General features: G+C 40.3%; 1 non-coding gene across 1 annotated transcript; it reads left to right on the forward strand.

Moving 5' to 3' along the window:
* The first annotated feature begins 15,409 nt into the window (after positions 1-15,409).
* LOC136126224 (U6 spliceosomal RNA) lies at positions 15,410-15,513 on the forward strand. The gene has a single exon (XR_010656111.1). It is a non-coding gene; the product is annotated as a U6 spliceosomal RNA (small nuclear RNA).
* Positions 15,514-25,838: the final 10,325 nt, after the last annotated feature.

The raw sequence follows: 25,838 nt of genomic DNA on the forward strand, positions 1-25,838 counted from the left end.
GAAAGTTCTGAAGCTACACAATAGAGGTGGCTGCACAGCATTGTGAATATACTAAACGCTGTGGAATTTTATACTTTAAAATGGCGACAGCGGTAAATGTTATTTGTATTTTACCACAGTAACAAAATCTGAGACAACAACAAAAATTTTAGGAGGTATGTAGGGAAACTCAAGAGTTTAGTTTGGGACATGTTAAATTTGAAATGCCTATTAGATATTCAAATAGAGCTAGATAAAGGAATCTGGAGCTCAGGGGAAAGTTCAGGACTGGAGAAATAAATCTGGGAGTCATTAGCATAGGGATGATATTTAAAGACTGAGAATTGGGTGAGAACTGCCATCTAGGCAGTGTAGGGAGAGAAGAAAGGAAAGACTGAGCCTGGACTGTCTTGATACTGGTCAGGAATAGGAGGAGGAGCCAGCAAAACAGGGTGGGCACACTGCTCCACAAAGAGTGGGAAAGTAGGAGAATGTAGCATCTCTGGGGCTCGGGTAGAGAGCATTTTGGGGAGAGGCGCACCAAGTGTCAATTACCATTGAGAGATGGAATAAAATGAAGACCGTTGGATTTTGTGTGATGGAAATCCCTGTGATCTTTACAAAGTTGTTTGTAGTTCCAAGTGGTTTTATGCATTACTCAAATATACTAGCTTAAAATATTTTTTTGGTCTATTAATTTCTCCAATAGATATATTAAAATTTTCCACCATCAATATAGATTGATTGGTTTCTATCTCTCCTTGTTGAATTTTGAAATTCTGTATTAAGAGCATGTGTTCTTGACTCTCATGTCTTGTTAGTGAATTGTGATTTTTATCACTTGAAAATAGCCTTCTTTCCTTTTAATTGTAATGGCATATGTAGCTGGACTTTTTTTTTAACTCCAAATTAAAACTTGGTTTTTTAATATGGGAACTTAACTCATTCACATTTTGTATTGTTAATATGTTTAAATACACTCATGTTTTCTTGGCTTATGTTTTCTATTCAGGTGTTTTTGGTTTTGTTTTTTTTCTGTTTCTTCTTCTTGTCTTTTGTTTGAGCAAGTTTTCTTTATTCCATTTTCTTCAGGGGTTGGCAAAGTTATGAACTCAGTTTTGGTTATTTAGATAGTTAACTTAAAATTAGAATTCTCGGGCTTCACTGGTGGCGCAGTGGCTGAGAGTCCGCTTGCCGATGCAGGGGACGCAGGTTCGTGCCCCGGTCCGGGAAGATCCCACATGCCATGGAGCGGCTGGGCCCGTGAGCCATGGCCGCTGAGCCTGCGTGTCCGGAGCCTGTGCTCCGCAACGGGAGAGGCCACAACAGTGAGAGGCCCGCGTACCACAAAAAAAAAAAAAAAAATTTGAACTCTCATGGTTATACATGTTTTTTATCCGCATCTAGAATTAATCCACCTTCATGTCTTCCCATTAAACAAGAAATTTTTACTCTGACTTCCTCCTTTTGCCTCTATAGCTGTAAGCAATTTACCAAATTAGTTTTATTCTAGTTAAGTTTTACTTTTTGTTTTGTCTCAGTTTTTTCCTTTTACTCCATATTATCTTTTTCTTTGGGTTACCTTTTGTCATTGCTCTTTTGTTCGAGTGCATTTTTGAGAGCCATAATTATCTTAGAGATAGTGTGATTGTGGCAAAACTCCTGAATCCTTGTATGTTAAAAATGTCTCCAATTTGCTCTCACAGTTGATTGTGCATTTCCCTTGGTATAGATTTCTAGGTACAAAATCATTTTTCTTTCAGAATTTGGAATGTATTACACAGGTGTCTTTAGCACCCAACATTGCTGATGAGAAGTCTGATGCTAATCTGCTTCTTCTCTGATCATAAGTAACAGAAACTGGCTCTGGCTAATTTGTGCAGAAAAATAATTTGTTGGCAGGCTATTGGGTAGCTCACAGAATTACCTAGAAGGCTGAAAATCAGGCTTGGAAAGCCAGCAGGAACCAAGGGGGCAACAACCAAGGATACTTTGTAGGAAGTCTGGTTAGGTCATTGCCACCAGTCTTTGTGGGTATCACTCCAGATTCAGGTCCTGGGTGGAACAGCTAACACTCAAATTGCCAAAACTGAAAGCGGGGTTATTTGCCAGGCGCCCAATAACCATATGTGGTAGGCAGAAAAATGGTCCCAAAGATGTCCATGGCCTAACGCTTGGAACCTGTGAACGTTCCCTTAAATGGCAAAGGGACTACGCAGATGTGATTAAGTTAGTTTGATTAGCCTGGATTATCCAGGTGGGCCCAATTACATGATTCCTTAAAAGTAGAGAAGCTCTCCCACCTGTGATCAGAGGGAGCTGTGACTAATACAGAAGGGTCAGAGAGTTGCTGTCTCTGAGGATGCAGGAAGGGGGCCATGAGCTAAGATATGTGATGGCTGTTGGTAGCTGGAAAATGCAAAACATAAATTCTCCCCTAGTCTCCAGAAAGGAGTGCTGACACCTTGAGCTTAGCCCTGGACTTCTGATCTACAGAACGGTAAAGTAATAAATTTGTGCTGTTTTAAGCCACCGTTTGTGGAAAATCGTTATGGCAGTGATAGAAAACCAATACACCACACATTTGTAGTATTTCTTTGTCTTGATACTAAAGCCAGGAAGGCCTCACTCTGGCAGCAACCTGTGAGCATTTTGTTCCTTGCAGAGCTACCTTGTCATCTAACACTTCCTCTTGGGTGCTCGCTTCCTATCCCCCTCTGTCCCTGTGAAAACACTCCTGATGGTTTCTTTCTGCTAGTTCAGGGGCAGGGGAAGGCTATTGGGCCCCATGTTCTGAATACAGTGCTTTTTAAAAAATATATAAATTTGTTTTTGGCTGCATTGGGTCTTCATTACTGTGCACGGACTTTTCTCTAGTTGTGGAGAGCGGGGGCTACTCTTCGTGGTGGTGCGCTGGCTTCTCATTGCGGTGGCTTCTCTTGTTGCGGAGCACAGGCTCTAGGTGCTCGGGCTTCAGTAGTTGTGGCTTGCGGGCTCAGTAGTTGTGGTGCATGGGCTTAGCTGCTCCACGGCATGTGGGATCTTCCCGGACCAGGGATCGAACCCGTGTGCCCTGCATTGGCAGGAGGATTCTTAACCACTGTGCCATCAGGGAAGCCCCTGAATACAGCTGTTTTTTTTTTTCTTTTGCGGTACGTGGGCCTCTCACTGTTGTGGCCTCTCCCGCTGCGGAGCACAGGGTCCGGACGCACAGGCTCAGCGGCCACGGCTCACGGGCCCAGCCGCTCCGCAGCACGCAGGATCCACCCGGACCAGGGCACGAACCCACGTCCCCTGCATCGGCAGGCAGACTCTCAACCACTGCGCCACCAGGGAAGCCCTGTTCTTTAATAAATTATCCTGCTGGTTGATTCAGAGCCTTCTGTATTATTGTAAATGTCTCTGAGTATGGAAACTCTGGATTTGCTCTTTCCATTATTTTAATCATTTATTTGGTTTGTTTTCTGCAGCCAGTTTGGGGATGTGATTTTTCCTCACTCTTGTAAATGTTGATTAACTTTTATCTTTTAAGTATTTCAAAACTTTCTGATAATAGTGCCTTTTCCTGTTTATCAGTACCATGTGAATTTCTTTGGGGCTTCCCTGGTGGTGCAGTGGTTAAGAACCCACCTGCTAATGCGGGGGACATGGGTTCGAGCCCTAGTCAGGGAAGATCCCACATGCCATGGAGTGACTAAGCCTGTGTGCCACAACTACTGAAGCCCGCACGCCTAGAGGCTGTGCTCTGCAACAAGAGAAGCCACGGCAATGAGAAGCCCGTGCACCACAACAAAGAGTAGCCCCCGCTCGCTGCAGCTAGAGAAAGCCCGCGCGCAGCAACGAGGATCCAAAGCAGCCAAAAATAAATAAATTTTAAAAAATGAAAAAAAAGAAAACTAAATAAATTAATCCTTTAAAAACAAACAAAAGAACAACATTTTGCACCTGTCATTGTAAGAAAATTTGGGTGGAAGGGGACATGATCTTATGAGCTCATTTCACCATCTTGATCCAATTGTTGCCTATTACTTAGGATGATTATTCTGAACCCGGGGCTCAGACAGAATCTGAAGGACTAGAAAGTTCCCTGAAGAGTGGGCTGTGTGGTCTAGTCTCAGCAGCATGGAGGCCCAGGGGGAAGCCAATGGAACACAGGGGTTGGGAGGGCCCAGGTGGGGGTTGGGGAAGCCCTTTGACAGGAAAAGACAAAACAGAGTTCAAACCCTGATTTTGCCCCTTTCCAACTATGTAAGCTATGTAAGCTTAAGCAAATTTAGCCTCTGTAAACTTCAGTTTCTTCACTTTAAAATGGTGATAACACCAGCTATCAGACAAGGTTGCTCTAAGAATTAAATGAGACAATATTGGTAAAGTGCTTTTCATAGGCTTGGCATTTAATAATAATGGGTATTTACTGAGTGCTTTTACATGGAATAATCTTGTTTAATCCTGATTTTTAAACCTGTTACACAGATCAGGAAACTGAGGTGTAGAGAATTAAGTAACCTGCTTAAGGCTGTAATCAAAAAGTGGCAGAGGAGGGATTTGAACCTGGGCAGTCTGGCTGACATCTCTGCACACACACATCATGCTACAGGTTACCCCCATGGGCGAGGGCTATTGGGCTGAGTGCTCTCCTCTGGTGTTTAAAATTTCCTGTGTGGTTTTGGTGGAGGGAGCCAGATTAATTTTAGGAATTAGGAAGGGATTGAGTCAGCAAGAGAGGATTAAGTGGCCCCAGTAATAGGCAAGCTGGAGCTGGTAGGTCATTGTAGGTTACTGTTTAGTATCCAAGTTTGTTGGCTTCTTTGCTTTTATTATGTACTTATTTTGTGGAGGTAACACATAATATGTAACAGTAACGTGCACATATCTTAAAGGCACAGCTCAATGAATTTTCACACGTGTTTACACCTGTGTAGTCACCATCCAGATCAAGCTATAGAATATTTCTAGCCCCCTAGAAGGCTCCCTTGTGCTCCCTCCCAGTCAATACCTGGCCAAAGGTTAGTAGTACTAACCTCTGTCATTATGGGTCAGTTTAGTCTGTTTTGGACTTCATATAATCGAACATATGGTTTCTGTTCTCTCATATCTGGCTTCTTTCACTCAGTCTGTTTATTTTGATAAAGAACCAGATGCTTTGAATCTGTGAGCAGATGACTACATTCCATGAGCAGGTGGCTAAGCTCCGAGCGTTACCCCAAGGGCTCTGTACACAAGTACAGCCTTTTGTGCATCTCAGTAGCCAGCTGTGGGAGATGGGAAAGAGAAGGAAAACTTGCCCAGGCAGGGCTGCCATTGGCTCCACACCTGAAGGCTCTCAGGACGCCCTGGGCTCAAGGGTAAACGTTCTAGGTATGCTATGGCTATGAAGTGAATTTAGTTCCTTTCCTCTTTCTGGGATTCCCCATGAGTCAGGTTTTGAGATGGGACAGCTGCCTGAGTTTGGTTGAGGGTGGCACGTTCTCTGCCCTTTTGCAGCTATAGTGGTGCATTGGAAAACTCTGAATTGTTCTACACACTAGGATGCAAGTAATGTCCACACCTCTCTCCAGCCTCTGGGAACCCATCTTCTCAGGGTAGGGGCATAGCTGTCTTCCCTGTGAAACATTGCCTTCCATCTCCTCCCTTTTTAGGGTAATTCCAGCTTCTTTTCTTGAAAAGACAATCATTCTCAAAGTCTGTAAATTAAAAAAAAAAGACTTCCCTGGTGGTGCAGTGATTAAGACCCTATGCTCCCAATGCAGGAGGCCCGGGTTCCATCCCTGGTTGGGGAACTAGATCCCACATGCATGCTGCAACTAAGAGTTCGAATGCCACGACTAAGGAGCCCTCAAGCCGCAACTAAGACCTGGTGCAACCAAATAAATAAATAAAAAAATAAAGTAAGTCTGGCTTTTTCCAGTTCTTAACCACAAAGAAGCTCTTAAAGCTCTTACAACTGAGCATAAAAGGGTCCTGTGCCTCAGAACAAAAAGCCAGGTTTCCTTCCAGAGAGGAAAGGAAGGGGGAAATCACCTTTCCCTCTACCAAGTAAGTCTCCAATAGAAGTAAGAACAAGGCACAAATGACTACATCAGTAATCTCTCCGGTCCCACAGCACTGGGTTCCAAACCTGCCCTCTGAGACTAACCATGGGGAAAACCTGGCAAAATCGCACTCTAATCATCTCAGCCCCAGTTTTTTCTGCTACAAAATGGTGGCGATACCAACCTTGCAAAGTTGTTGTCATTGGTAAATTAGCTCTTTGTAAAGCTCCATACTTAGGGTCCTAATGAGTGTATTTTCTTTTTTTCTACAGGAGGAATCACCTGCTTGTATGGAAGTAGGAACAGCTGAACTGGGTGGCCTGGATTACAGGGCTCCAAGAACAGAGAAGCGATGCACTTTGCCAGGTAGTTGGGAAGCAGGCTGGAGCTCAGAAAGGCTTTTCTCCCTTTTCTTTATGGTTCCAAGCAGGTAAGTGGTTTGACTTAGGAGGTACCGCGAGGTGGCCCTGTACTCTCAACGTAGTGCCCGAACCTGACTGATCATTAGAATTTCATGGAGAGTTTAAAAACATTCCTACCCAGCCACTTACTTTCTCCCACTCTGGCTGAGAATCTGATTCAGGAAAAAAAAATCCCCAGGTGATTCTGCTGACTAGTAAGGTTTAGAGACCTGTTCTAAAATATATTCTTGCCTGAAAGTCCAATAGTTTATTTATTTTTTCAGCTTTGAGGAAAGTCTTTAATATCATTGCCCCACACAGTGAATTTGGGTAAAGGAGGAAACAGATGGAACTTTAACAGGCAAGTCTGGAGCCTGAAGCTTCATGGGAGCCCCTGGCACCAAATAGAAGTGTAACAGGTCACCTGCACCCTTTCATGGCATTAAGAACAGAAACGCAGTGCGTGGGTCTTGAGTTTTAGGAAAGTCCAATAGTTTAAAACATTTCTATCTTATCTCAGTGGGGGGCATAAAAAATAGGACTGTGGGAGTCATGAGTCACCTTGACTACCCCGAAGGAAAAAACTTTTGTGGAACTGTCTAGATTACATGAACCTTATCACATACATTGTAAAGCCTACGTCTTGATTTCTGTGAAAAAATTTTCATCAGCGTAGAACAAAGCTTACCAGTACCTTGTTCAAGTAATTGGTACGACCCTCATTTCCAAACACTAACTAAACTGTACCTTTAATTGGGAATTTTTACTACATTAAAGTAAATTAGAATGATCAGGCATATTTTTCTCTTCTCTGTAGCCCCTCCTTAGCTTGTTATTGAAGGCATATTAATAACTACCTCTCTAGGATGCAGCCGCTGAGCATTCTGATGAGCGAGAACGTAAGGATGATAGGTCCTTAGGACTGTGAGCTGGTAGCTGAGAGTGTCCATTAGAAGTAGTTAGAATCCTAAGTGCTAGATTAGGTCAGCACACGGAGAGAACGGGAATTAGAACTCTGATGGAAGATGGCTTTGGGGGATCAAACAAATCTAAAATTCTAGTAGTGTTTTATTACATATTGCTGTGATTGAAACCTTAATTTCGGAATTTATAATTGAATTTGGGAGCACTGAAAATTTAGAGAGAGGGCAGAAATGAGAAAGGCTCAGGGAAGCCAGAGGACGTGGGCACAATACAAGCTCAGGTGGGAGATGAAGAGGGATGGAGTCAGAAAGTAAGAAGATTGTAGAAGGGAGAACAACACCAAAAATAATGGTTATTTCCTTCAACCCTTTATGGTCCTTGCTGGGCAATTCCCATTCCAATTTTTCCCTACCTCTTGTTATTATTTCATCCTGGTAAAAGGGAGAACCAAACTAGTTTCTTGAGATAGTCTCAAGACATTTAAGTAGAAGTCTAGGAGATGCTTAGATATAGCCAGGAAAATACCTGCATGTATCAGATCACAGCTTTGCCCTGTATTGTTTAGATGCCTTATTGGGGGCGGTGCTTATGGAACTTTTGCAAACAATCTGGAGTTTGGAGGGTGTCTTCATCACTCATATTTTTGAGAATTTGAATCCTGTCTGTGCTGTTCAGTGTATGTGTGTGTTGCATTTGTTTTTTGAATTTGAATTCCTATTGGAACAAAACTGGCTTATTGCTGTGAAGAGGTTTGATTTTTGGTTTTGCTGTACTTATAGAAAGCAAATGAAGTCTAAAAATTAAGTTTCTTGGTTCTAAGTGCACCAGATTTATACCTTCTCAAAATGAACAGAGGCTTTATTGATAGTAAATGACTATAAATCTTCATAGCATGTCATTCCTCCCACTTTAACTTCTACCTATGCTCCCACTGGGTAATTTATTTTTTTTTGGCTGCGTCGGGTCTTAGTTGTGGCACACAGGCTCCAGGGCACGTGGACTCTAGTTGAGGCTCTTGAGCTCAGTAGTTGTGGTGAACAGGCTTAGTTGCCCCATGGCATGTGGGATCTTAGTTCCCTGACCAGGGATGGAACCCGCGTCCCCTGCATTGCAAGGCGGATTCTTTATCACTGGACCACCAGGGAAGTCCCCCCACTGGGTTATTTTGAGGCATCTGAAGTAAATCTCAGATGTCATTTCGTTTCTGCTGTAAGCATTTCAGCATGTGTCTCTAAAAGATATGGACTCTTTTTAAAAACATAACTGCATATTTGGATTGTGACTAGCAAAATAAAGAGGTGTACTTGCAAAACAAAATATAACCACAATACCTTTATAACTCCCCAAAATATTGATAAAGTTTCCCTAGTATCAAATATCTATTCAGGTTTAAATTTCCTGCATCATTTTTGGATTTTGCTGATTATTTCACTGAGATGTTGCTTAACAAATTCCTCTGTTTCCTGTACATCCTATAAGCTGAGTGTTAGATCTGGAAGTTTAATCTGACTTGGCTTGGTTTTTTTGGCAAGAACACTTCATATGTGGCATTATATAATTCCGTAGGAAACATATGATGGTAACAGGCATTAATTATCATTGTCTAGAAGATTGTACATTTTTGACCGCCCTCAACTCAACCATCATACACACCCTTAGACACACCTCACATATACCCTCTCCTTTTTACTGTTTTTTTTTTTCTTATCTCTAAAAACACCATTGTCTATTAACCATCACTGCAGATCCCTGCAGGTCAGGGTGTTCTGCCTGTTACTCCACACTTGCTGTTAATTATGATAATTATGTATACTTTGCATCTGATGCTTATGTGTTGCCACTGGCATCTGTTATCCTGAAATCTTACTCTTCCCATTGACACTAGGAAGATTAATTTTGTAAAAGCACCTATGATTGTTTTTTGTTTGTTTTTATTTTACTGAAGTATAGTTTTTTAATTTATACATCTCTATTGGAGTATAATTGCTTCACAATGCTGTTATTTCTATTGTACAACAAAGTAAATCAGCCATGTGCATAGTTGATTTAAATGTATTTTTTTCTCATTAGTTACCTATTTTATACATAGTATCAATAGTGTACTGTTTTAACTGATTAGAAAATCGTTACTTGATTGTAAACTCATCTCACAGACATAATCTCCTTGGAAAATAATCAGAAGGTTCCATTAACTTTCAATATATGTAAATAAACATTCTCTCAGTTCCCACCTATGGTGATATTGTTGGTTGTCTATTCAACTGCCGTCCCTCTCACCCTTTTCATGCGCTGACAGAGAGCCCACTTCCCATTAAAGAGGCTGACCACTTTCCAAAGTGCCTGGTTTCTGGGAAACTCTTTCTTTCCCTCTTTGTGAGGATACCGTCATCTTTGGTTCTTTACATGAGGTGTGAGGTTGTTATTTGGTGCTGCAATGACCGTCCTCTGACCATAGGGAGCAGGCTAAAGGATTAACACCAATGTGCCCAGGATGATGGGATGGAAATGTGGGAAGAATCCAGATGCTCAGTAAGTCACTGAGCCCCTGAAATAGCCAACCTTGCAAATGCCATACCTCCAGACTTCTTATGTGAGATTATAAAAAAGGGGTATTTCACCCACTTTTCGTTGATCATTTGCAGCTATAAACAACACACCAGGTATATTCAGATACACTTCTTTTGTGTTTCTGCTTACTATTTAAAGCCCTGATGTAGGGAAAAAAGCCCTATAGACTTTGACCTTGAGTTTCCTATAAAATCAAAGTCTCTCTTAACCACTCTGATAGAGATAAAATGGTGATACACATAGCATAAACCATTGAATCATCAAAATAAACTTGTTTTGATGTCATTTTTAAAAAATGAAATCAGTTTTTTGATAAGATACAAGTTGAAAAAGCATACAGTAACTTAAAAGTGGAGATAGAGGCCTAAATGTTCTATGTTGGTGATAGGAATTAGAGTTGAAATATTTTCCAAGGCTCGTTCTCAAAGCACATAACTAAGAGTTGACTTTGAGTGTTGGCAACAAAGGGAGACTTTTCTCCTATTACATTATGCTGGACATAATACTTGTATTAAGTAGGAGAACTGGAATTTCTGAATCTCCTCCTTTGCAACAAAACAATTCCCAAGTTTCAAATCGAATGCACAAGATTAGCAGGCAGAGTGATGCGGATTTAATTTTTAAAAATAGTGTGATGTTTGAAATCTGTCTAAGAAGCAGCTATAGAACCAAAAACGTAAAGGATAGCTATGAGCTGTCTATGCTTGCTGCTGCTTGTTTTTTTTTAATTGAGATATAATTGACATATAACAGTATGCTCCTGCTTGTATTTTGCATTCCCAGACTGTTATTTGGAAGCAAAGCTTCATTTATTTTTGGTCAGTAGATTGCACCTTTGTCCTTGCAGACAAGGTGATGACAGCAAGTAGTTCCATGAAACCCTTGGTAACAGACCTTCTTTGTGCTGTGTGAGGAAGCCCTGGCTCATAAGTGGATGACATCAGCAGGCTTCCACCCACTCCTCTGGATCCCTCAGTGTACAGAGACTCATCGGTAATGACTTTCACTCTGAACAGCTGCCGGTCTCACTGGCTTCATTCACTGTGAAGATGGTGATCATACATCCCAGATTTCAAATAATCTGTCCTGTTTTCAGACCATGTGTCAGGCTATCTGCCCTTGTGTCTGATTAGGAAAATATGATCACCTTAATTATGGCACAACCCCTTCCAACTTCTCTGCCTGCTTGGAGGTTTTCCCAACATGTCTCGTTGTTTGGGATACCTCTCAGGTGGTGTCCCTTCTCCTTCGCTAAATAAGCAAAATTACCCATGTGTTCAATGGAAATACCCTCCTTTAGGGATCCTGTCTAGAAGGGATTTCAACATAACCAGTACTTAGACACAGTAAGGCAGAGCCTACCTGCCTATGAAAAGCTACCTGATCAGAATTCTGAGTGAATTAAATGTCCATTAGCACAATAAAATTCAAAGCCTTTGAGAATGCATAAGGTGATACATTTAAGCAGGTGAGCATAGCTTATCTTGGAAAAGTCACTGAAAGGGAGAAGGCAGGGTTAGAATTCAGCTTTGGAGATGAGATAGGAGCAAAGGGTAACTTCAGAGCCCACTGGGGGCAGCCTTGCTGTCTATAGGTTGTGGGCCAGGCAGCAGGCTCACTGTTTACTCTGACACTGTGGCTTGGAGAACATACCAGAATCTCTGCTCTCTTTGGTGTCCTTAATTCAGTGAGCCAGGTACACGAAAGGTGCTCAGGAGATACTTGTTGAACTGCATTGACAAGTAACTTTTTCTTTCATCACTGTGTTTGATACACGAGATAAATGCACTTGCAACCATCTTTCTGGTTCAGAGTATCAAAGCTGGTCTGAAATGCCATGAAGAGTGTTTGTACTTAAGGATAATTATGGGGGTAGGACTTTGATTTTCTGAAAAAAATTTTTTTTTTTACCTATGTAGCCAGAATATTAGAAATAAAATTTAGGAGGGGACAGACAATCCTTGGGTGTAAGGAGATTGGTAATGGCTTGGGACAGCTGAATAAATATATTTATTTTGTTCCGTGCGTGGGCCTTACCCCTTTTCACAACTACCAGGTGTTTTATAGACACGTTTTTCTATGAAGTAGTCAAGCTGTAAACACATTGAATCCTGACTGATAGTCATGTCTTTAAAAAAAAAAAAAGAAAGGAAAGAGAAAAGAGAAGCACTACTGTCATTCTCCTAATGGAAATATCTTTTGTCTCTGGAAGCACAGGACCAAGGGTGTGGACCATCACAGGGCCTTCACTCTACTTTCAACCCATCCTGATTATGCGCTTCCTGTAGGTCTGTCCCTCATATGTAACTGTGGTGCTCTGAGAGGAAACTCTGTACCCACTGCACCCCAAGCCCAATCTCACGTTTCTGTACAAGGAATGGTGAGTGCTCAGTAAATGTTTGTTGATTAAAAAACATCAAGTATTTAGCAGTATTGGTGAACAGTGTAGCTTCTCCTTCATGATCACAGGTTAAATCACAGGGTTAAATTTTTCACATCCAGGTGTCTTAGTATACAGATGTACACAGTAAGCGTTTATGTCTGAGTGAGCAGAGCAAGGGCCACATTCATGAATACCATGGGAGCCTGTGGTGTTAACCTTCCCCCCATATCACCAGCGCTGCCTGCTGAGCAACAGAGATGTTTTCCCTCTTCCTTTTTTTAAAAAAATAAATTTTATTTATTTATTTTTGGCTGTGTTGGGTCTTCGTTGCTGCGCGCGGGTTTTCTCTAGTTGCGGCAAGCGGGGGCTACTCTCATTGCGGTGGCTTCTCTTGTTGTGGAGCATGGGCTCTAGGCACGAGGGCTTCAGTAGTTGTGGCACATGGGCTCAGTAGTTGTTGCTCTAGAGTGCAGGCTCAGTAGTTGTGGCTCATGGGCTTAGTTGTTCCACGGCATGTGGGATCTTCCCGGACCAGGGCTCGAACCCGTGTCCCCTGCATTGGCAGGAGGATTCTTAACCACTGTGCCACCAGGAAAGTCCTCTCCCACTTCCTTTCAAGGTCTCACAGCTTCATTGTAATACGTGGGAAAGGACCAGAGAGATTTTTAAGCCAAACTCTTCATTTTATAAGTGAAAAAACTTAGGTCTGGAGAGATGGAGCGACTTACCCAAGATCATATATAGCTCATCTTTGGCAAAACCACGAAAGAATCTGAGTCTCCTTGAAAGTCATTTTTCTTCCCGAAATATTTTAAAGTTTTATGTAAAAGATCTTCATTTCATGGCTATATATATACCATCAAAGAGTTGTTATAATCAATTACTCCTCAAGGAAACCCTAAAAACTTTTAGCTAATTATTTCCCATTTGACACATTTCAGGATGTCAAATAAGAAGTTCTTACTGAGACATCAAGATAAAATACGTGACAAGCCAAAGAGGAGAGCCATAAAAAGATAGATCATGGTCTTTCCATGATCTCTTTCTTTTCAAAGCACTCTCCCAGCAAATAGCACACTAGTTAAACCTGTTAGTGAGTAAACCGAAGGAAATATGTTAAAGGACTCCATCCAGTCCTGCCCAAAGCCAGGCGGAGGAGGCCAACTTGAGTTCTCACCACCATCCCCCAACACCCTTTGTTGTTTGCTCAGAATAGTTTCCTCCTGTAAGACATTAGTGATTCCTAGGGCTTCTTTAAGAAGTTTCTTTATTATGTGTGAAGTGATTGAAAACTGCCAATCATGAATCTGGCAATCCCCTCTCATGAGCTTCAAGACTCTTCTGATTACAATAATTACATTTTTATGAATATCCTACCTAGAGAGTAACGATTTTACTATGTCAGACTACACCACACAAAGATGCATCAGTTTCATCTGCAATGAAAAATAGAGCCTAATAGCTCAGTTGTATATTTATGATAGTCAAACATCAAGATGCAACGTAAATACTTCAGCTGAAAGAATTCTGATCATTATTTAACCTTGAGATGATAAGGGTGAAGGCTTGTCAGCTTTCATGAATTATTTTTTTCATGATTTTTGCTATTTTGATTTGATCTTTAAAACTCCATAACTTAACACTTATTAACATTTGGATTCCACCCCACCCCTCATGATATGTAGACAAGGCACACCAACAAAAGATTAATAGATATGATTGATAGTCAAAGGGAAAGAATTAGGTAGTTGTAAGACATAATTATGTTTCAGGTACAATAGTGCCCGTCCAATGAGTTTTCTTCTTGCCTAAGTTTCTTCACCCATGATGCAAATAATGGACACAGTGTTTAGGTTTGATGAATACATATTAGTTTAATGCAAAGAAAAAACTGTTGCATTATTACAAATAGTGGTCAGTGCCAGTCGAAGTGTGCTCTGAGAACCCGTAGCATCAGGCATCACCTAGAAGCCTGTTAAAGATGTAAATTCTCAGGTCCCCACCCCAGACTTGCTGAGTCAGAATCTTTGGCCGTGGAGCGCAGGACTCTGTCTTAACAAGCCCTCCAGGTGATCCTCTGAGGTTTGAGAACCACTGCTGTAGCATCTTGTAGCTATTCCCATTGGCTGCGGTGAAACGTTGCCAGGTGTGGACGCGGCAGTCCCAGCAACACTGTAGGTGTTCCCTGTTAACTGCAGTAGTGTGCGTTCCAGGGCAGCTTAAGTGAACAGGCTCTTTTGGTCAAATTCCTGAGTGCAGAGGTTCCTCTTAAGTGGATTTTTTCCTTCTCTTTAAATCCCCAGATGTCACAAGCCATAGTTTCTTCCCATTCCACTCGTAATTGTTAGTTTATCCTCCCTGGTAGAGGGATGTTATGATATCCTTTCTAATGGCAAAAGATTTCCACCACCCTGAACCTCTGCTGATCCTTTCCCTTTGTTACAACCATTTCCCTAAAGTCATCTTGAGTTGTTTAAAAAATTTTAACATCCAACATGATGCCCTTTATATTTCTTATGGCAGTACCATAAGAAATGAACTCTATCTTTTAATAGCACTGCGAGTGAAAATTATTTACCGTAACTCACCAGAAAATGGTATAGGGAATTGTCACACATTGCAAGCACACTTAATTCAAGAAAACATGGTAGAACATACTTAGTACAAATGCTGATGCTCACTAACCAGGACTGTGCAGTGCTGTCAGTGACACAGTTTTTCTTTGAGAGGTTAAAATAGCTCTCGGTGTAAAGGAAATGTATCACAGAATTTGGTAATAGATTAAAAAGGGGGAGGGAGGAGAAGAAGGGAGTGAGGGAGGGAAAGAGGGAGATTGAGAGAGAATATTTTAATGAAAATATTTTAGAGACAAGTAGCATTTTAGTGAATCAGCATGCGTGGGGCAATGTTAAATGGAGTAGAAGAGTATGACAAAAAGTGAATGCCATCTTATGATTTAATCTTCATATTACTTTATACATTCTATATATAAAATATATTCTTATATATATGAATATATTCTTTTAAAGACCCCAATGCAAGGGTAAACAGTGATTCTAAATCCTGAATGTGTATCAGAATGACCTTGAAGCTTGTTAAAAATACAAATTCCCATGGTCATGGTTGCTTTGGCAACACATATACTGAAATTCAAGCAATACAGAGAAAATTAGCACGGTCCCTGTGCAAGGATAACATGAAAATTCATGAAGCATTCCATATTATTTTTTGAATTTTATTTTATTTAGTTTTTTTTATACAGTAGGTTCTTATTAGTTATCTATTTTATACATATTGGTGTATATATGTCAATCCCAATCTCCCAGTTCATCCCACCCCCCCTCACTTTCCCACCTTGGTGTCCATACATTTCTTCTCTACATCTGTGTCTCTGTATCTGCCTTGCAAACCAGTTCATCTGCACCATTTTTCTAGATTCCACATATTTGCGTTAATATATGACATTTGTTTTTCTCTTTTGACTTACTTTACTCTGTATGACAGTCTCTAGTTCCATTCACGTCTCTACAAATGACCCAATTTCGTTCTTTTTTATGGCTGAGTAATATTCCACTGTATATATGTACCATATCTTCTTTATCCATTCATCTGTTGATGGGCATTTAGGTTGCTTCCATGACCTGGTAATTGTAAATAGTGCTGCAATGAATATTGGGGTGCATGTGTCTTTTTGAATTATGGTTTTCTCTGGGTATATGCCCAGTAGTGGGATTGCTGGGTCATATGGTAGTTCTGTTTTTAGTTTTTTAAGGAACCTCCATACTGTTCTCCATAGTGGCTGTATCAATTTACATTCCCACCAACATTCCCTTTTCTCCACACCCTCTCCAGCATTTATTTGTAGATTTTCTGATGATGCCCATTTTAACTGGTGTGAGATGATACCTCATTGTAGTTTTGATTTGCATTTCTCTAATAATTAGTGATGTTGAGCAGCTTTTCATGTGTCTCTTGGCCATCTGTATGTCTTCTTTGGAGAGATGTCTATTTAGGTCTTCTGCCCATTTTTTGATTTGCTTGTTTGTTTTTTTAATATTGAGCTGCATGAGCTGTTTATATATTTTGGAGATTAATCCTTTCTCCGTTGATTTGTTTGCGAATATTTTCTCCCATTCTGAAGCTTGTCTTTTCATCTTGCTTATAGTTTCCTTTGCTGTGCAAAAGCTTTTAAGTTTCATTAGGTCCCATTTGTTTATTTTTGTTTTTCTTTCCATTACTCTAGGAGGTGGGTCAAAAAAAGATCTTGCTGTGGTTTATGTTGAAAAGTTTTCTTCCTATGTTTTCCTCTAAGAGTTTTAGTGTCCAGTCTTACATTTAGATCTTGAATCCATTTTGAGTTTATTTTTGTGTATGCTGTTAGGCAGTGTTCTAATTTCATTGTTTTACATGCAGCTGTCCAGTTTTCCCAGCACCATTTATTGAAGAGACTGTCTTTTCTCCCTTATATATCCTTGCCTCCTTTGTCATAGATTAGTTGAGCATAGGTGCGTGGGTTTGTCTCTGGGCTTTCTATCCTGTTACCATTGATACATATTTCTGTTTTTGTGGCAGTACAATATTGTCTTGATTACTGTAGCTTTGTAGTATAGTCTGAAGTGAGGAAGTCTGATTCCTCCAGCTCCCTTTTTTTCCCTCAAGATTGCTTTGGCTATTTGGGGTCTTTTGTGGCTCCATACAAATTTAAGATTTTTTGTTCTAGTTCTGTAAAAAAAAAAAAAAATGCCACTGGTAATTTGATAAGGATTGCATTGAATCTGTAGATTGCTTTGGGTAGTATAGTTATTTTCACAATATTGATTCTTCCAGTCCAAGAACATGGTATATCTCTCCACCTGTTTGTGTCAACTTTGATTTCTTTCACCAGTGTCTTATAGTTTTCTGAATACAGGTCTTTACCTCCTTAGGTAGGTTTATTCCTAGGTATTTTGTTCTTTTTGTTGCAGTGGTAAATGGGATTGTTTCCTTAATTTCTCTTTCTGGTCTTTTGTTGTTAGTGTACAGGAATGCAAGAGATTTCTGTGCATTAATTTTATATCATGCAACTTTACCAGTTTCATTGATGAGCTCTAGTAGTTTTCTGGTGGCATCTTTAGGATTCTCTATGTATAGTACGATGTCATCTGCACACAGTGACAGTTCTACTTCTCCTTTTCCAGTTTGTCTTCCTTTTATTTCTTTTTCTTCTCTGATTGCTGTGGCTAGGACTTCCAAAACTATGTTGAATAATAGTGGCGAGAGTGGACATCCTTGTCTTGTTCCTGATCTTAGAGGAAATACTTTCAGTTTTTCACCATTGAGAATGATGTTTGCTGTGGGTTTGTCATATATGGCCTTTATTACGTTGAGGTAGGTTCCCTCTGTGCTCACTTTCTGGAAAGTTTTTATCATAAATGGGCATTGAATTTTGTCAAAAGCTTTTTCTGCATCTATTGAGATGATCATATGGTTTTTATTCTTCAATTTGTTAATATGGTGTTCCACATTGGTTAATTTGCATATATTGAAGAATTGTTGCATCCCTGGGATACATCCCACTTGACCATGGTGTATGATCCTTTTAATGTGCTGTTGGATTCTGTTTGCTAATATTATTTTGAGGATTTTTGCATCTATATACATCAGTGATATTGGTCTGTAATTTTCTTTTTTTGTAGTATCTCTCTCTGGTTTTGGTATCAGGGTGATGGTGGCCTCCTAGAATGAGTTTGGGAGTGTTCCTTGCTCTGCAGTTTTTTGGAAGAGTTTGAGAAGGATGGGTGTTAGCTTTTCTCTAAATGTTTGATAGAATTCATCTGTGAAGCCATCTGGTCCTGGACTTTTGTTTGTTGGAGGATTTTTAATCGTGGTTTCAATTTCATTTCTTGTGATTGGTCTCTTCATATTTTCTAATTTTCCTGTTCAGTCTTGAAAGGTTCTACCTTTCCAAGAATTTGTCCATTTCTTCCCGGTTGTCCATTTTATTGGCAGAGTGTTGCTTTTAGTAGTCTCTTATGATCCTTCGTATTTCTGCGGTGTCTGTTGTAACTTCTCCTTTTTCATTTCTAATTTTATTGATTTGAGTCCTCTCCCTCTTTTTCTTGGTGAGTCTGGCTAAAAGTTTATCAATTTTGTTTATCTTCTCAAAGACCCAGCTTTTAGTTTTATTGATCTTTGCCATTGTTTTCTTGGTTTCTATTTCATTTATTTCTGCTCTGATCTTTATATTTCTTTCCTTCTACTAACTTTGAGTTTTTTTTGTTCTTCATTCTCTCGTTCCTTTAGGTGTAAGGTTAGATTGTTTATTTGAGATTTTTCTTGTTTCTTGAGGTAGGATTGTATTGCTATAAACTTCCCTCTTAGAACTGCTTTTGCTGCATCCCATAGTTTTGATTGTCGTGTTTTTTCTGTCATTTGTGTCTAGGTATTTTTTGATTTCCTCTTTGATTTCTTCAGTGATCTCTTGGTTATTTAGTAACGTATTGTTTAGCCTCCATGTGTTTGTGTCTTTTATGTTTTTTTCCCTGTAATTTATGTTTAGTCTCATAGTGTTGGGGTCAGAAAAGGTGCTTGATATGTTTTCAGTTTTCTCAAATTTACTGAGGCTTGATTTGTGGCCAAGGATGTGATCTGTCCTGGAGAATGTTCCGTGTGCACTTGAGAAGAAAGTGTAATCTGCTGTTTTTGTATCAAATGTCCTATAAATATCCATTAAATCTCTCTGGTGTATTGTGTCATTTAAAGCTTGTGTTTCCTTATTAATTTTCTATCTGGATGATCTGTCCATTGGTGTACGTGACGTGTTAAAGCCCCACACCATTATTGTGTGACTGTCGATTTCCTCTTTTATAGCTGTTGGCATTTGCCTTATGGATTGAGGTGCTCCTATGTTGGGTGCATATATATTTATAATTGTTATATCTTCTTCTTGGGTTGATCCCTTGACCATTATGTAGTGTCCTCCCTTGTCTCTTGTAACATTATTTATTTTAAAGTCTATTTTATCTGATATGAGTATTGCTACTCCAGCTTTCTTTTGATTTCCATTTTCATGGAATATCTTTTTCCATCCCCTCTCTTTCAGTCTGTATGTGTCCCTAGGTCTGAAGTGGGTCTCTTGTAGACAGCCTATATATGGGTCTTGTTTTTGTATCCATTCAGCGAGCCTGTGTCTTTTGGTTGGAGCATTTAATCCATTCACATTTAAGGTGATTATCAATATGTATGTTCCTATTACCATCGTCTTAATTGTTATGCATTTGTTTTCGTTGGTCCTTTTTTTCTCTTGTGTTTCCCACTTAAGTTCCTTAGCATTTGTTGTAGAGCTGGTTTGGTGGTGCTGAATTCTCTTAGCTTTTGCTTGTCTGTAAAGCTTTTGATTTCTCTGTCGAATCTAAATGAGATCCTTGCCGGGTAGAGTAATCTTGGTTGTAGGTTTTTCCCTTTGATCACTTTAAATATATCGTGCCACTCCCTTCTGACTTGTAGAGTTCCTGCTGAGAAATCAGCTGTTAACCTTATGGGAGTTCCCTTGTATGTTATTTGTCATTTTTCCCTTGTTGCTTTCAATAATTTTTCTTTGTCTCTAATTTTTGTCAATTTGCTTACTTTGTGTCTCGGCATGTTTCTCCTTGGGTTTATCCTGCATGGGACTCTCTGTGCTTCCTGGACTTGGGTGGCTCTTTCCTTTCCCATGTTAGGGAAATTTTCGACTATAATCTCTTCACATATTTTCTCGGGTCGTTTCTCTCTCTCTTCTCCTTCTGAGACCTCTATAATGTGAATGCGTTTAGAGGTGCCTTTAATATTGTCCCAGAGGTCTCTTAGGCTGTTTTCATTTCTTTTCATTCTTTTTTCTATACTCTGTTCTGTGGCAGTGAATTCCACCATCCTGTCTTCCAGGTCACTTATCTGTTCTTCTACCTCAGTTATTCTGCTATTGTTTCCTTCTAGTGTATTTTTCATTTCAGTTATTGTATTGTTCATCTCTGTTTGTTTGTTCTTTAATTCTTCTAGGTGTTTGTTCTTTAATTCTTCTAGGTCTTTGTTAAACATTTCTTGCATCTTCTTAGTCTTTGCCTCCATTCTTTTTCCGAGGTCCTGGGTCATCTTTGCTGTCATTATTCTGAATTCTTTTTCTGGAAGGTTGCCTATCTCCACTTCATTTAATTGTTTTTCTGGGGTTTTATCTTGTTCCTTCATCTGGTACATAGTCCTCTGCCTTTTCATTTTGTCTATCTTTCTGTGATTGTGGTTTTAATTCCACAGGCTGCAGAATTGTAATTCTTGTTGCTTCTGCTGTCTAATTGTCTGATGCGTGAGTTACTTGTGCAAGCTTCCTGATGGGAGGGACTGGTGATGGGTAGTGCTGGGTGTTGCTCAGGTGGGCGGAGCTCAGTAGAAGCTTAATCAGCTTGTCTGCTGTTGGGTGGGGCTGGGTTCCCTCCCTGTTGGTTGTTTGGCCTGAAGCGACCCAGCACTGGAGCCTACCTGGCTCTTTGGTGGGGCTAATGGCAGACTCCGGGAGTGCTCATGCCAAGGAATACTTCCCAGAACTTCTGCTGCCAGTGTCCTTGCCCTGCAGTGAACCACAGCCACCCCCTGCCTCTGCAGGAGACCCTCCAACACTAGCAGGTAGGTCTGGTTCAGTCTCCTGTGGGATCACTGCTCCTTCCCCTGGGTCTTGATGCACACACTACGTTGCGTGTGCCCTCCAAGAGTGGAGTCTCTGTATCCCCCAGTTCTGTCAGAGTCATGCAGTCAAATCCCACTAGCCTTCAAAGTCTCATTCTCTGGGAATTCCTCCTCCTGTTGCCAGATCCTCAACTTGGGCAGTCTGATATGGGGCTCAGAACCTTCACTCCAGTGGGTGGACTTCTGTGGTATAATTGTTCTCCAGTTTGTGAGTCACCCACCCAGCAGTTACGAGATTTGATTTTATTGTGATTGCACCCTTCCTACCATCTCATTGTGGCTTCTCCTTTGTCTTTGGATGTGGGGTATCTTTTTTGGTGAGTTCCAGTGTCTTCCTGTTGATGATTGTTCAGCAGTTAGTTGTGATTCTGGTGCTCTCGCAAGAGGGAATGAGTGCACGTCCTTCTACTCTGCCATCTTGAACCAATCTCTGAAGCATTCCATATTTTAAAAAAATTCCTGGGTTCCAAGACATATTTATTTTGGTAGGTCTGAGGTGGAGCCCAGGAATCTGTATGTAATAACCACTCCAGGTGATTCTGGTGCAGGTGATCCTTATCTTTCATTGTGAGAAACACTGCAAATCTCACTCAGAAAAAGCAGAGAAACACATGTGAGTGTGAGGCAGTAAGGCTGAACCAATTGCACATGAGTTGCACCTTCTTTGGATCCCCGTGGTTCAATAAATAAAGCTTTTGAACAGCATGTATATCCTGCCTAGTTCTAAACTTATTTGTACACTTGCCTCCACCCCCAAAAGACTGTAAGCTCCCTGAAACACAGGAATTATGTGGTATACTGACATTTGTATCTTCAGCTCGACTCACCCCCTGCCTTCTTATTGAGAAGATGCTCAGTAATATTTGTTAAATGAATGAAGACAATAAGGGTATAAATGTAATTGAAAGAGTGTGATTGAAACAGAGAGGGGTTTAGTCTTGGGCTCCTTTCACCCACCAGCTAGCTATGAGACCTTAGAGTCACTTTATCTCCTGATGTCTCAGCCCTGCATTTGTTACATGAGAGATCAGTTTCTTCCTCCTTCATAGGGCTTCTGCGGGGTAAAAATGATATAATGTATGTGAAAATTTCCCTGAAATTGCAGACCCACTTGTTTCAATTTTTTAGAGTGTGACTGTCTATTTTTCTAACCTTTTTTCCTTTGAATGAGTGCAAGGTTATATGACTGGGGCAAAGTACACAACATTCACTTCTGGCCATTATGGGGAAGCAAATTCTATTATTTGGAATTTAAAAGAACTACATGACTTTTCCAACTTCAAGGAGAGTAAAAAATAAATTCGATACTAAAAATTTATAATGTAAATGGAATAACTGCCCCACAAATAATGGGCAGTACAAAGGAAGGGAGGTACACAGGAGCAAATTAACTATTCACATTGATGTTTGATTCTGAGATGGGGACTTTCAGATACCTGTGTTTAATGAAATGATCTCTGAATTTTAGTGGCTCCCCTAAGATCACCATAAAAGGTAACAGTTATCTGATAAGATGAGCTGAAAAGTACAAGTATATAACATCCCTTTCAAAACCTCAAGGTAGAGATTATGATTATCCCTCAAGCTGTAAAGAACCAAAGAACTGAAAGAAACTAGGTCACTTACAAGAGGTGAAGTGCCCTGGGTAGTAAATGCTGGTCCAGGACTGGAGCCAGTTTATATCCCGATGAGGAAAATAAGGACAATGTAGTGAGTTTTCCATGAAGCTATATTTATTCAATTGAGCCTACTGTCTTTAATGTATGTATGTATTTTAGTAACTTTAAAAAATTAAAGTATAGTTGATTTACAATATTAGTTTCAGGTGTACAGCATAGTGATCCAGTATTTTTGCAGATTATAGTCCATTATAGGTTATTACAAGATAATGGCTATAGGGCTTCCCTGGTGGCGCAGTGGTTGAGAGTCCGCCTGCCGATGCAGGGGACGCGGGTTCGTGCCCCGGTCCGGGAAGATCCCACGTGCTGCGGAGCGGCTGGGCCCGTGAGCCATGGCCGCTGAGCATGCGTGTCCGGAGCCTGTGCCCCGCAAGGGGAGAGGCCACAACAGTGAGAGGCCCGCGTACCGCAGGAAAAAAAAAAAAAAAGATAATGGCTATAAATCCCTGTGTTATAGAGTAAATTCTTATTACCTATTTTATACATAGTAGTTTGTGTCTGTTAACCCATACCCCTAATTTGTCCTTCTACCCATACCTCTCCCCTTTGGTAACCACAAGTTTGTTTTCTATATCTGTGAGTCTGTTTCTGTTTTGCATATATATTCATTTGTATTAGGTTTTAGATTCCACATGTAAATGATATCAGACAGTATTTGTCTTTCTCTGACTTATTTCACTAAGCATAGTACTCTCTAGGTCCATCCACATTTCCACAAATGGCAAAATTTCATTCTTTTTTATGGCTGAGTAGTATTCCATTGTGTGTGTGTGTGTGTGTGTGTGTGTGTATAGCACATCTTCTCAATCCAGTCATCTGTTGATGGGCTCTTGGGTTGCTTCTATGTCTTGGCTATTGTAAATAGTATTGTTATGAACATTAGGGTGCATATATCTTTTTGAATTAGCATTTTTGTTTTTTCTGGGTAAATGCCCAGGAGTGAAATTGCTGGATCATATGGTAGTTCCATTTTTAGTTTTAAAAATTTTTTCAATAGGTCTTTATTGGAGTATAATTGCTTCACAATACTGTGTTACTTTCTGTTGCCCAACAAAGCAAATCAACCATATGCATACACATGTCCCCATATCCCCTCCCTCTTGAGCCTCCCTCCCATCCTCCCTATCGCACCCCTCTAGGCCATCGCAAAGCACTGAACCCATCTCCCTGTGCCATGCTGTTGCTTCCCACCAGCCAACTATTTTACATTCAGTAGTGTATATATGTCGGTGCTACTCTCACTTCACCTCAGCTTCGCCCTCCCACCCCATGTCCTCAAGTCCATTCTCTGTGTCTGCCTCTTTATTCCTACCCTGCAGCTAGGTTCATCAGACCATTGTTTTTTTTAGATTCCATGTATATGTGTTAGCATACGATATTTGTTTTTTCTCTTTCTTACTTCACACTATATGACAGACTGTAGGTACATCCACCTCACTACAAATAACTCAATTTTGTTTCTTTTTTTTTTTTTTTTTTTGCAGTATGCAGGCCTCTCACTGTTGTGGCCTCTCCCATTGCGGAGCACAGGCTCGGGACATGCAGGCTCAGCGGCCATGGCTCACAGGCCCAGCCGCTCTGCGGCATGTGGGATCTTCCTGGACCGGTGCACGAATCCGTGTCCCCTGCATTGGCAGGTGGACTCTCAACCACTGTGCCACCAGGAAAGCCCTCAATTTTGTTTGTTTTTATGGCTGAGTAATATTCCATTGTATATATGTGCCACATCTTATTTATCCATTCATCTGTCGATGGACATTTAGGTTGCTTCCATGTCCTGGCTATTGTAAATAGAGCTACAATGAACATTGTGGTACATGTCTCTTTTTGAATTATGGTTTTCTTAGGATATATGCCCAGTAGTGGGATTGCTGGGTCATATGGTAGTTCTATTTTTAGTTTTTTAAGGAACCTTCATACTGTTCTCCATAGTGGTTATATCAATTTACATTCCCACCAACAGTGCAGGAGGGTTCCCTTTTCACCACACCCTTTCCAGCATTTATTGTTTCTAGGTTTTTTGATAATGGCCATTCTGACTGGCGTGGGGTCATCGTAGTTTTGATTTGTATTTCTCTAATAATTAGTGATGCTGAACAACTTTTTATGTGCCTCTTGGCCATCTGTATGTCTTCTTGAAGAGATGTCTATTTAGGTCTTCTGCCCATGTTTTAACTGGATTGTTTGTTTTTTTTGATATTGAGCTCCATGAGCTTTTTGTGTATTTTAGAGATTAATCTTTTGTCTGTTGTTTCATTTGCAAATATTTTCTCCCATTCTGAGGGTTGTCTTTTTGTCTTGTCTTTGGTTTCCTTTGCTGTGCAAAAGCTTTCAAGTTTAATTAAGTCCCATTTGTTTATTTTTGTTTATATTTCTGTTACTCTAGGAGGTGGGTCAAAAAAGGTCTTGCTGTGGTTTATGTCAAAGAGTGTTTATCCTATGTTTTCCTCTAAGAGTTTTATAGTGTCTGATCTTACATTTAAGTCTTTATTCCATTTGGAGTTTATTTTTGTGTATGGTGTTCGGTAGTGTTCTCATTTCATTCTTTTACATGGAACTGTCCAGTTTTCCCAGCACCACTTATTGAAGAGGCTGTCTTTCTCCATTGTATGTTCTTGCCTCCTTTGTCATAAATTAGGTGCCCACATGTGTGTGGGTTTATCTCTGGGCATTCTATCCTGTACCATTGATCTATATTCTGTTTTTTGTGCCAGTACCATACTTTCTTGATTACTGTAGCTTTGTGGTATAGTTTGAAGTAGGCGAGCCTGATTCCTCCAGCTCCGTTTTTCTTTCTCAAGATTGCTTTGGCTATTCGGGGTCTTTTGTGTTTCCATATGAATTGTAAGATTTTTTTTTCTAATTCTGTGAAGAATGCCATTGGTAATTTGATAAGGATTGCATTGAATCTGTAGATTGCTTTGGGTAGTATAGTCATTTTCACAGTATTGATTCTTCCAATCCAAGAACATGGTATATTTCTCCATCTGTTTATGTCATCTTTGATTTCTTTCACCAGTGTTTTATAGTTTTCTGAGTACAAGTCTTTTCCCTCCTTAGGCAGGTTTATTCCTAGGTATTTTATTCTTTTTGTTGTAGTGGTAAATGCGAGTGTTTCCTTACTTTCTCTTTCTGATTTTTCATTGTTGGTGTATAGGAATGCCAGAGATTTCTGTGCATT

This window comes from Phocoena phocoena, chromosome 7 (assembly GCF_963924675.1).
Source record: "Phocoena phocoena chromosome 7, mPhoPho1.1, whole genome shotgun sequence".
NCBI classification, from domain to species: domain Eukaryota; kingdom Metazoa; phylum Chordata; class Mammalia; order Artiodactyla; family Phocoenidae; genus Phocoena; species Phocoena phocoena.